At 63.0% G+C, this 12,116-nt stretch overlaps 2 non-coding genes across 2 annotated transcripts; both read left to right on the top strand.

The window, feature by feature from the left end:
• The first annotated feature begins 1,260 nt into the window (after positions 1-1,260).
• On the top strand, positions 1,261-1,379 carry LOC131869569 (5S ribosomal RNA). The gene has a single exon (XR_009367951.1). It is a non-coding gene; the product is annotated as a 5S ribosomal RNA (ribosomal RNA).
• A 7,817-nt stretch (positions 1,380-9,196) lies between these two features.
• LOC131869570 (5S ribosomal RNA) lies at positions 9,197-9,315 on the top strand. Its single transcript, XR_009367952.1, has one exon. It is a non-coding gene; the product is annotated as a 5S ribosomal RNA (ribosomal RNA).
• Positions 9,316-12,116: the final 2,801 nt, after the last annotated feature.

The raw sequence follows: 12,116 nt of genomic DNA, 5'->3' as shown, positions 1-12,116 counted from the left end.
TGGGTGCACCCACCCTGGCCAAGGTGGGTCACGGGGTGGGTCCTAGGGTGGGTAACGGGGTGGGTACTAAGGTGCGTGCCAAGGTGGGTCATAGGGTGGGTGCCAAGGTGGGCACCAGGGTGGGTGTGCACCAACCCTAGCCAGGGTAGGTCACGGGGTGGTTGTCGGGGTGGGCGTCAAGGAGCCAAGGTGGGTGGCAAGTAGCCAAGTTGCGTGCCAAGGTGGGTGTCGGGGTGGGTGCCAAGGATCCAAGGTGGGTGCCAAGGAACCAAGGTGGGTGTCTGGGTGGGTGCCGAGGTGGGAGCCAGGGTGGGTCCCAAGGTGAGTGCAAAGGTGGGTGCCAGGGTCAAGGTGAGTGCCAATGTGGGTTCCAAGGTGCCAGGGTCAGGGTGAGTGCCAATGTGGGTTCAAAGGTGCTAAGTTGGGTGCGAGGTTGGGTGCGAGGGTGGGTGGGTGCCAAGGTGTGCTAGGTGGAAGCCCGGGTGGGTCGGCATCCCATGGGTGTCGAGTTGGGTGCCTGATGGGTGCTTCTTGTCAAGTTTTAGTCGTCGGGACTCATTTCGAGCCTTAGAGGTCGTTTCTTGTCCGGTTGCCCTGTCTTCGACCTGGGAACCCAATTTTGGTCCTCGGGTCCCATTTTTTTTTGTCTCGCATCCCACTTTTGGCCTGTGGCCTTTTCGGGGTCGATTCTCGTTTTGGGCATCAGAGCATGTTTCTTCTCCTAAAACCCAATATTTGTTTATTAAGTCTCGGAACACATTTTTGTTCTCGTGGACCCATCATGGGTCTTGGAACGCATTTGTGGTCCTTGGGTCCCATTTTGCATCCCGAAACTTGTGTTTTGGTGCTTGATCCCTATTTTGGGTGCCCACCTTGCACCAAGTGCGCACCCGGGGCAAACCGAGCGCCTTGGTGCACCGGGGCAAGATCGAGCGTGCACCCGAGGCGCCCCGAACATGCACCAAGGTGCACTCGGCCCACATGTGAGCGCAGGTCGTTGCGCCCGAGGTGGTGTGTGGGCACCGCGTTGCAGACGGGACACTGCACGCACACGACGCCCCCTCCAGGTGCACGCACGTAGGCCGGGCCGGGTGCACACCCGACGCCCTAGCAAGGTGCGCGCACCCGGGCAGGGCTCACACTTGGCGAACGGGGCGCACTTCGCGAGGGAGGGTGTGCACCTCGACGGGGGTGGGTGGCCGGGGTGGATTCGCACGTGGGTCGCGGTTTGCTAAGTACACACTGCGACAAGCTCATAACGGGTGCGATCATACCAGCATTAGTGCACCGGATCCCATCAGAACTCCGCAGTTAAGCGCGCTTGGGCCGGAGTAGTACTGGGATGGGTGACCTCCCGGGAAGTCCCGGTGTTGCACCCTTTTTTAGTTTTTCGCCGGGCGTCGCAATGCTATTTGAATAAACCTTTTGCCCGTTTGCGTTCTCGTCGGGGCCGGGCCGGGCCGGGGTGCGCTGCCCGCACTACCGCGCGCGCGGGGGCGACACCGAGCGCGCACCCGAGGCGCCCCGAGCACACAGGCCACGGTGCAACCCGGGCGTTGTGCGCGCACCCCGGTGCGCCCGAGGTGCTGCGCGCGCACCCAGGTGAAATCGGTGTGCACCTCGGCCAGTGCGCGCTCGGTCGAGTCGCGCACGTTGGCCAAGGTGCACGGTGATGTTTCTTACTCTAAGGTTCCGCACCAGACGCCCGGGACAGGTGAGCGAAGCTGGGCGGGGCCGGGTGCGCGGCCGGGGCAGGTGCACGCAGCTGGAGAGAGCTTTGGAGCACACTTCGGAGCGCACCAATGATGCGCTCCATTCAAAAGTTTCCTGAAAAGGCAAAAAAAGTTGAGATTATAGAATTTCCCACTTGAGAGATTGTAAAAAAAAAAAATTTAAAATGAAGGAAACGCGGGTGCCAAGGTGTGCGCAGCCCAGCCAAGGTGTGCGCACCAAGGCGCCCACCCTGGCGAAGGTGCACGCAAGGTGCGCACCCGAGGCAAACCGGACAATTAACCCAACTTTCGACTTCGCGCGCACCTTGGAGCGCACTTCGGAGCGCTCCTTGGTGCGCACCAATCTTGGGCACCTCGGAGTGCACCATGGCGCCCACCAAGGTGCGCACCCGGGGCAAACCGAGCTCCGACTTCGTGCGCACCTTGGAGCGCACGAAAGGTGCGCACCATGGCGCCCACCAAGGTGCGCAGCCCAGCCAAGGCGTGCGCATCAAGGTGCGCACCCTGGCGAAGGTGCGCACCCGGGGCAAACCGAGCTCCGACTTCGTGCGCACCTTGGAGCGCACAAAAGGTGCGCAACCCAGCCAAGGTGTGCGCACCCCGGTCAAACCGAGCTCCGAATCGTGCGCACCAGAGGTGCACGCCATCGTGCGCACCTTGGAGCACACTTCGGAGCCCTCCTTGGTGCGCGCCGATGTTGCGCACCTCGGAGCGCACCCGGGGAAAACAATGCAATTAACCCGACTTTCGACTTCGTGGGCACCTCGGAGCGCTCTCGGGTTCGCACCTCGGAGCACACCGAGGTGCGCACCTTTGATGCGCTGCCTTCACCAATTTCCAGAAAAGGCAAGAAAACATTGAGAAGGTGTGCGCACCGAGGTGCCCACCCTGGCGAAGGTGCACGCGAGGTGCGCACCCGGGGCAAACCGGGCTCCGACTTCGTGCACGCCGCACCTTGGAGCACACTTCGGAGCGCTCCTTGGTGCGCACCAGGGCGCGCAACCCAGCCGAGGTGCCCACCCCGGCGAAGGTGCACGCGAGGTGCGCACCCGGGGCAAACCGGGCTCCGACTTCGTGCACGCCATGGTGCCCACCGCGGCGAAGGTGCACGCGAGGTGCGCACCCGGGGCAAACCGGGCTCCGACTTCGTGCACGCCGCACCTTGGAGCACACTTCGGAGCGCTCCTTGGTGCGCACCATGGTGCCCACCAGGGCGCGCAACCCCGCCGAAGGTGCACGCGAGGTGCGCACCCGGGGCAAACCGGGCTCCGACTTCGTGCACGCCGCACCTTGGAGCACACTTCGGAGCGCTCCTTGGTGCGCACCATGGTGCCCACCAGGGCGCGCAACCCCGCCGAAGGTGCACGCGAGGTGCGCACCCGGGGCAAACCGGGCTCCGACTTCGTGCACGCCATGGTGCGCACCGCGGCGAAGGTGCGCACCCGGGGCAAACCGGGCTCCGACTTCGTGCACGCCGCACCTTGGAGCACACTTCGGAGCGCTCCTTGGTGCGCACCAGGGCGCGCAACCCAGCCGAGGTGCCCACCCCGGCGAAGGTGCACGCGAGGTGCGTACCCGGGGCAAACCGGGCTCCGACTTCGTGCACGCCGCACCTTGGAGCACACTTCGGAGCGCTCCTTGGTGCGCACCATGGTGCCCACCAGGCCGCGCAACCCAGCCAAGGTGTGCGCACCAAGGTGCACGCGAGGTGCGCACCCGGGGCAAACCGGGGTCCGACTTCGTGCACGCCGCACCTTGGAGCACACATCGGGGCGCTCCCGGGTTCGCACCGGCGTTGCGCACCGTGGTGGGCACCTCGGAGCACACCAAGGTGGGCAGCGAGGTGCGCACCTTTGATGCGATGCCTTCACTAATTTCCATAAAAGGCAAAAAAAAAACGAGATTTTAAAATTTCCGTTTTGAAAGATAGTGAGAAAAAGGGAATGCTGGTGCCATCTTGAGCCCGCCCTGGTGCGCAGCCCAGCCAAGGTGTGCGCACCAAGGTGCCCACCCTGGCGAAGGTGCGCGCCCGGGCAATTAATCCAACTTCCAACTTCGCGCGCGCCAGGGTGGGAGCGCACCCAACAACCGGGCCTGGGAAGAGCCAATGCGAGAAACCCCACCAAACGCTCTGACAAAAAAAGAGGGGGCGCTCCAGTAACCCCGCTTCGGAGCGCACCCTGGGCAAACCCAGCCAAGGTGCCCACCCCGGCCAAGGTGCAGGCGAGGTGCGCACCCGGGGCAAACCGGGCTCCGACAACGTGCACGCCGCACCTTGGAGCACACTTCGTAGCGCTCCCGGGTGCGCACCTCAGAGCACACCAAGGTGGGCAGCGAGGTGCGCACCTTTGATGCGCTGCCTTCACTAATTTCCAGAAAAGGCAAAAAAAAAAGGAGATTTTAAAATTTCCGTTTTGAAAGATAGTGAAAAAAACGGAACGCGCGTGCCATCTTGAGCCCGCCCTGGTGCGCAGCCCAGGTAAGGTGCCCACCCTGGCAAAGGTGCGCACCCGGGCAATTAACCCTACTTCCGACTTCGTGCGCGCCAGGGTGGCAACCGGGCCTCGGAAGAGCCAATGCGAGAAACCCCACCAAACGCTCCGACAAAAAAAGAGGCGGCGCTCCAATAACCCCGCTTCGGAGCGCAGCCGGGGCAAACCCAGCCAAGGTGCCCACCCCGACGAAGGTGCACGCGAGGTGCGCACCCGGGGCAAACCGGGCTCCGACAACGTGCACGCAGCACCTTGGAGCACACTTCGAAGCACTCCCGGGTGCCCACCGGCGTTGCGCACCGTGGTGGGCAGCGAGGTGCGCACCTTTGATGCGCTGCCTTCACTAATTTCCAGAAAAAGGCAAAAAAAAATGAGATTTTAAAATTTCCGTTTTGAAAGATAGTGAAAAAAAAGGAACGCGGGTGCCATCTTGAGCCCGCCCTGGTGCGCAGCCCAGGCAAGGCATGCGCACCAAGGTGCCCACCCGAGGTGCACACCCGGGGCAAACCGGGCTCCGACTTCGTGCAGGCCGCACCTTGGAGCACACTTCGGAGCGCTCCTTGGTGCGCACCATGGTGCCCACCAGGGCGCGCAACCCAGCCAAGGTCTGCACACCAAGGTGCCCACCCCGGCGAAGGTGCACGCGAGGTGCGCACCCGGGGCAAACCGGGCTCCGACTTCGTGCACGCCATGGTGCCCACCGCGGCGAAGGTGCACGCGAGGTGCGCACCCGGGGCAAACCGGGCTCCGACTTCGTGCACGCCGCACCTTGGAGCACACTTCGGAGCGCTCCTTGGTGCGCACCATGGTGCCCACCAGGGCGCGCAACCCAGCCAAGGTGTGCGCACCAAGGTGCACGCGAGGTGCGCACCCGGGGCAAACCGGGGTCCGACTTCGTGCACGCCGCACCTTGGAGCACACATCGGAGCGCTCCCAGGTTCGCACCAGCGTTGCGCACCTTTGATGCGCTGCCTTCACTAATTTCAAGAAAAGGCAAAAAAAAACGAGATTTTAAAATTTCCGTTCTGAAAGATAGTGAAAAAAACGGAACGCGGGTGCCATCTTGAGCCCTTCCTGGTGCGCAGCCCAGGCAAGTTGTGCGCACCAAGGTGCCCACCCTGGCGGAGGTGCGCGCCCGGGGCAATCCGGGCTCCGACTTCGTGCACTGCATGGTGCCCACCAAGGCGCGCAACCCAGCCAAGGTGCCCACCGCAGCGAAGGTGCACGCGAGGTGCGCACCCGAGGTGCACACCCGGGGCAAACCGGGCTCCGACTTCGTGCACGCCGCACCTTGGAGCACACTTCAGAGCGCTCCTTGGTGCGCACCAGGGCGCGCAACCCAGCCGAGGTGCCCACCCCGGCGAAGGTGCACGCGAGGTGCGCACCCGGGGCAAACCGGGCTCCGACTTCGTGCACGCCATGGTGCCCACCGCGGCGAAGGTGCGCACCCGGGGCAAACCGGGCTCCGACTTCGTGCACGCCGCACCTTGGAGCACACTTCGGAGCGCTCCTTGGTGCGCACCATGGTGCCCACCAGGCCGCGCAACCCAGCCAAGGTGTGCGCACCAAGGTGCACGCGAGGTGCGCACCCGGGGCAAACCGGGGTCCGACTTCGTGCACGCCGCACCTTGGAGCACACATCGGGGCGCTCCCGGGTTCGCACCGGCGTTGCGCACCGTGGTGGGCACCTCGGAGCACACCAAGGTGGGCAGCGAGGTGCGCACCTTTGATGCGATGCCTTCACTAATTTCCATAAAAGGCAAAAAAAAAACGAGATTTTAAAATTTCCGTTTTGAAAGATAGTGAGAAAAAGGGAATGCTGGTGCCATCTTGAGCCCGCCCTGGTGCGCAGCCCAGCCAAGGTTTGCGCACCAAGGTGCCCACCCTGGCGAAGGTGTGCGCCCGGGCAATTAACCCAACTTCCAACTTCGCGCGCGCCAGGGTGGGAGCGCACCCAACAACCGGGCCTGGGAAGAGCCAATGCGAGAAACCCCACCAAACTCTCTGACAAAAAAAGAGGGGGCGCTCCAGTAACCCCGCTTCGGAGCGCACCCTGGGCAAACCCAGCCAAGGTGCCCACCCCGGCCAAGGTGCAGGCGAGGTGCGCACCCGGGGCAAACCGGGCTCCGACAACGTGCACGCCGCACCTTGGAGCACACTTCGTAGCGCTCCCGGGTGCGCACCTCAGAGCACACCAAGGTGGGCAGCGAGGTGCGCACCTTTGATGCGCTGCCTTCACTAATTTCCAGAAAAGGCAAAAAAAAAAGGAGATTTTAAAATTTCCGTTTTGAAAGATAGTGAAAAAAACGGAACGCGCGTGCCATCTTGAGCCCGCCCTGGTGCGCAGCCCAGGTAAGGTGCCACCCTGGCAAAGGTGCGCACCCGGGCAATTAACCCTACTTCCGACTTCGTGCGCGCCAGGGTGGCAACCGGGCCTCGGAAGAGCCAATGCGAGAAACCCCACCAAACGCTCCGACAAAAAAAGAGGCGGCGCTCCAATAACCCCGCTTCGGAGCGCAGCCGGGGCAAACCAAGCCAAGGTGCCCACCCCGACGAAGGTGCACGCGAGGTGCGCACCCGGGGCAAACCGGGCTCCGACAACGTGCACGCAGCACCTTGGAGCACACTTCGAAGCACTCCCGGGTGCCCACCGGCGTTGCGCACCGTGGTGGGCAGCGAGGTGCGCACCTTTGATGCGCTGCCTTCACTAATTTCCAGAAAAAGGCAAAAAAAAATGAGATTTTAAAATTTCCGTTTTGAAAGATAGTGAAAAAAAAGGAACGCGGGTGCCATCTTGAGCCCGCCCTGGTGCGCAGCCCAGGCAAGGCATGCGCACCAAGGTGCCCACCCGAGGTGCACACCCGGGGCAAACCGGGCTCCGACTTCGTGCAGGCCGCACCTTGGAGCACACTTCGGAGCGCTCCTTGGTGCGCACCATGGTGCCCACCAGGGCGCACCCGAGGCAAACCGGGCTCCGACTTCGTGCACGCCGCACCTTGGAGCACACATCGGAGCGCTCCCAGGTTCGCACCAGCGTTGCGCACCTTTGATGCGCTGCCTTCACTAATTTCCAGAAAAGGCAAAAAAAAACGATATTTTAAAATTTCCGTTCTGAAAGATAGTGAAAAAAACGGAACGCGGGTGCCATCTTGAGCCCTTCCTGATGCGCAGCCCAGGCAAGTTGTGCGCACCAAGGTGCCCACCCTGGCGGAGGTGCGCGCCCGGGGCAAACCGGGCTCCGACTTCGTGCACTGCATGGTGCCCACCAAGGCGCGCAACCCAGCCAAGGTGCCCACCGCAGCGAAGGTGCACGCGAGGTGCGCACCCGAGGTGCACACCCGGGGCAAACCGGGCTCCGACTTCGTGCACGCCGCACCTTGGAGCACACTTCAGAGCGCTCCTTGGTACGCACCAGGGCGCGCAACCCAGCCAAGGTGCTCACCCCGGCGAAGGTGCACGCGAGGTGCGCACCCGGGGCAAACCGGGCTCGGACTTCGTGCACGCCGCACCTTGGAGCACACATCGGAGCGCTCCCGGGTTCGCACCAGCATTGCGCACCTTTGATGCGCTGCCTTCACTAATTTCCAGAAAAGGCAAAAAAAAGAAAAAAATGAGATTTTAAAATTTCCGTTTTGAAAGATAGTGAAAAAAACGGAACGCGGGTGCCATCTTGAGCCCGCCCTGGTGTGCAGCCCAGGCAAGTTGTGCGCACCAAGGCACCCACCCTGGCCAAGGTGGGTCACGGGGTGGGTCCTAGGGTGGGTAACGGGGTGGGTACTAAGGTGCGTGCCAAGGTGGGTCATAGGGTGGGTGCCAAGGTGGGCACCAGGGTGGGTGTGCACCAACCCTAGCCAGGGTAGGTCACGGGGTGGTTGTCGGGGTGGGCGTCAAGGAGCCAAGGTGGGTGGCAAGTAGCCAAGTTGCGTGCCAAGGTGGGTGTCGGGGTGGGTGCCAAGGATCCAAGGTGGGTGCCAAGGAACCAAGGTGGGTGTCTGGGTGGGTGCCGAGGTGGGAGCCAGGGTGGGTCCCAAGGTGAGTGCAAAGGTGGGTGCCAGGGTCAAGGTGAGTGCCAATGTGGGTTCCAAGGTGCCAGGGTCAGGGTGAGTGCCAATGTGGGTTCAAAGGTGCTAAGTTGGGTGCGAGGTTGGGTGCGAGGGTGGGTGGGTGCCAAGGTGTGCTAGGTGGAAGCCCGGGTGGGTCGGCATCCCATGGGTGTCGAGTTGGGTGCCTGATGGGTGCTTCTTGTCAAGTTTTAGTCGTCGGGACTCATTTCGAGCCTTAGAGGTCGTTTCTTGTCCGGTTGCCCTGTCTTCGACCTGGGAACCCAATTTTGGTCCTCGGGTCCCATTTTTTTTTGTCTCGCATCCCACTTTTGGCCTGTGGCCTTTTCGGGGTCGATTCTCGTTTTGGGCATCAGAGCATGTTTCTTCTCCTAAAACCCAATATTTGTTTATTAAGTCTCGGAACACATTTTTGTTCTCGTGGACCCATCATGGGTCTTGGAACGCATTTGTGGTCCTTGGGTCCCATTTTGCATCCCGAAACTTGTGTTTTGGTGCTTGATCCCTATTTTGGGTGCCCACCTTGCACCAAGTGCGCACCCGGGGCAAACCGAGCGCCTTGGTGCACCGGGGCAAGATCGAGCGTGCACCCGAGGCGCCCCGAACATGCACCAAGGTGCACTCGGCCCACATGTGAGCGCAGGTCGTTGCGCCCGAGGTGGTGTGTGGGCACCGCGTTGCAGACGGGACACTGCACGCACACGACGCCCCCTACAGGTGCACGCACGTAGGCCGGGCCGGGTGCACACCCGACGCCCTAGCAAGGTGCGCGCACCCGGGCAGGGCTCACACTTGGCGAACGGGGCGCACTTCGCGAGGGAGGGTGTGCACCTCGACGGGGGTGGGTGGCCGGGGTGGATTCGCACGTGGGTCGCGGTTTGCTAAGTAAACACTGCGACAAGCTCATAACGGGTGCGATCATACCAGCGTTAGTGCACCGGATCCCATCAGAACTCCGCAGTTAAGCGCGCTTGGGCCGAAGTAGTACTGGGATGGGTGACCTCCCGGGAAGTCCCGGTGTTGCACCCTTTTTTAGTTTTTCGCCGGGCATCGCAATGCTATTTGAATAAACCTTTTGCCCGTTTGCGTTCTCGTCGGGGCCGGGCCGGGCCGGGGTGCGCTGCCCGCACTACCGCGCGCGCGGGGGCGACACCGAGCGCGCACCCGAGGCGCCCCGAGCACACAGGCCACGGTGCAACCCGGGCGTTGTGCGCGCACCCCGGTGCGCCCGAGGTGCTGCGCGCGCACCCAGGTGAAATCGGTGTGCACCTCGGCCAGTGCGCGCTCGGTCGAGTCGCGCACGTTGGCCAAGGTGCACGGTGATGTTTCTTACTCTAAGGTTCCGCACCAGACGCCCGGGACAGGTGAGCGAAGCTGGGCGGGGCCGGGTGCGCGGCCGGGGCAGGTGCACGCAGCTGGAGAGAGCTTTGGAGCACACTTCGGAGCGCACCAATGATGCGCTCCATTCAAAAGTTTCCTGAAAAGGCAAAAAAAGTTGAGATTATAGAATTTCCCACTTGAGAGATTGTAAAAAAAAAAAATTTAAAATGAAGGAAACGCGGGTGCCAAGGTGTGCGCAGCCCAGCCAAGGTGTGCGCACCAAGGCGCCCACCCTGGCGAAGGTGCACGCAAGGTGCGCACCCGAGGCAAACCGGACAATTAACCCAACTTTCGACTTCGCGCGCACCTTGGAGCGCACTTCGGAGCGCTCCTTGGTGCGCACCAATCTTGGGCACCTCGGAGTGCACCATGGCGCCCACCAAGGTGCGCACCCGGGGCAAACCGAGCTCCGACTTCGTGCGCACCTTGGAGCGCACGAAAGGTGCGCACCATGGCGCCCACCAAGGTGCGCAGCCCAGCCAAGGCGTGCGCATCAAGGTGCGCACCCTGGCGAAGGTGCGCACCCGGGGCAAACCGAGCTCCGACTTCGTGCGCACCTTGGAGCGCACAAAAGGTGCGCAACCCAGCCAAGGTGTGCGCACCCCGGTCAAACCGAGCTCCGAATCGTGCGCACCAGAGGTGCACGCCATCGTGCGCACCTTGGAGCACACTTCGGAGCCCTCCTTGGTGCGCGCCGATGTTGCGCACCTCGGAGCGCACCCGGGGAAAACAATGCAATTAACCCGACTTTCGACTTCGTGGGCACCTCGGAGCGCTCTCGGGTTCGCACCTCGGAGCACACCGAGGTGCGCACCTTTGATGCGCTGCCTTCACCAATTTCCAGAAAAGGCAAGAAAACATTGAGAAGGTGTGCGCACCGAGGTGCCCACCCTGGCGAAGGTGCACGCGAGGTGCGCACCCGGGGCAAACCGGGCTCCGACTTCGTGCACGCCGCACCTTGGAGCACACTTCGGAGCGCTCCTTGGTGCGCACCAGGGCGCGCAACCCAGCCGAGGTGCCCACCCCGGCGAAGGTGCACGCGAGGTGCGCACCCGGGGCAAACCGGGCTCCGACTTCGTGCACGCCATGGTGCCCACCGCGGCGAAGGTGCACGCGAGGTGCGCACCCGGGGCAAACCGGGCTCCGACTTCGTGCACGCCGCACCTTGGAGCACACTTCGGAGCGCTCCTTGGTGCGCACCATGGTGCCCACCAGGGCGCGCAACCCCGCCGAAGGTGCACGCGAGGTGCGCACCCGGGGCAAACCGGGCTCCGACTTCGTGCACGCCGCACCTTGGAGCACACTTCGGAGCGCTCCTTGGTGCGCACCATGGTGCCCACCAGGGCGCGCAACCCCGCCGAAGGTGCACGCGAGGTGCGCACCCGGGGCAAACCGGGCTCCGACTTCGTGCACGCCATGGTGCGCACCGCGGCGAAGGTGCGCACCCGGGGCAAACCGGGCTCCGACTTCGTGCACGCCGCACCTTGGAGCACACTTCGGAGCGCTCCTTGGTGCGCACCAGGGCGCGCAACCCAGCCGAGGTGCCCACCCCGGCGAAGGTGCACGCGAGGTGCGTACCCGGGGCAAACCGGGCTCCGACTTCGTGCACGCCGCACCTTGGAGCACACTTCGGAGCGCTCCTTGGTGCGCACCATGGTGCCCACCAGGCCGCGCAACCCAGCCAAGGTGTGCGCACCAAGGTGCACGCGAGGTGCGCACCCGGGGCAAACCGGGGTCCGACTTCGTGCACGCCGCACCTTGGAGCACACATCGGGGCGCTCCCGGGTTCGCACCGGCGTTGCGCACCGTGGTGGGCACCTCGGAGCACACCAAGGTGGGCAGCGAGGTGCGCACCTTTGATGCGATGCCTTCACTAATTTCCATAAAAGGCAAAAAAAAAACGAGATTTTAAAATTTCCGTTTTGAAAGATAGTGAGAAAAAGGGAATGCTGGTGCCATCTTGAGCCCGCCCTGGTGCGCAGCCCAGCCAAGGTGTGCGCACCAAGGTGCCCACCCTGGCGAAGGTGCGCGCCCGGGCAATTAACCCAACTTCCAACTTCGCGCGCGCCAGGGTGGGAGCGCACCCAACAACCGGGCCTGGGAAGAGCCAATGCGAGAAACCCCACCAAACGCTCTGACAAAAAAAGAGGGGGCGCTCCAGTAACCCCGCTTCGGAGCGCACCCTGGGCAAACCCAGCCAAGGTGCCCACCCCGGCCAAGGTGCAGGCGAGGTGCGCACCCGGGGCAAACCGGGCTCCGACAACGTGCACGCCGCACCTTGGAGCACACTTCGTAGCGCTCCCGGGTGCGCACCTCAGAGCACACCAAGGTGGGCAGCGAGGTGCGCACCTTTGATGCGCTGCCTTCACTAATTTCCAGAAAAGGCAAAAAAAAAAGGAGATTTTAAAATTTCCGTTTTGAAAGATAGTGAAAAAAACGGAACGCGCGTG

Source organism: Cryptomeria japonica, unplaced genomic scaffold (assembly GCF_030272615.1).
Source record: "Cryptomeria japonica unplaced genomic scaffold, Sugi_1.0 HiC_scaffold_253, whole genome shotgun sequence".
Classification (NCBI taxonomy): Eukaryota; Viridiplantae; Streptophyta; class Pinopsida; order Cupressales; family Cupressaceae; genus Cryptomeria; species Cryptomeria japonica.
This window is presented reverse-complemented; position numbering and strand designations above follow the sequence as displayed.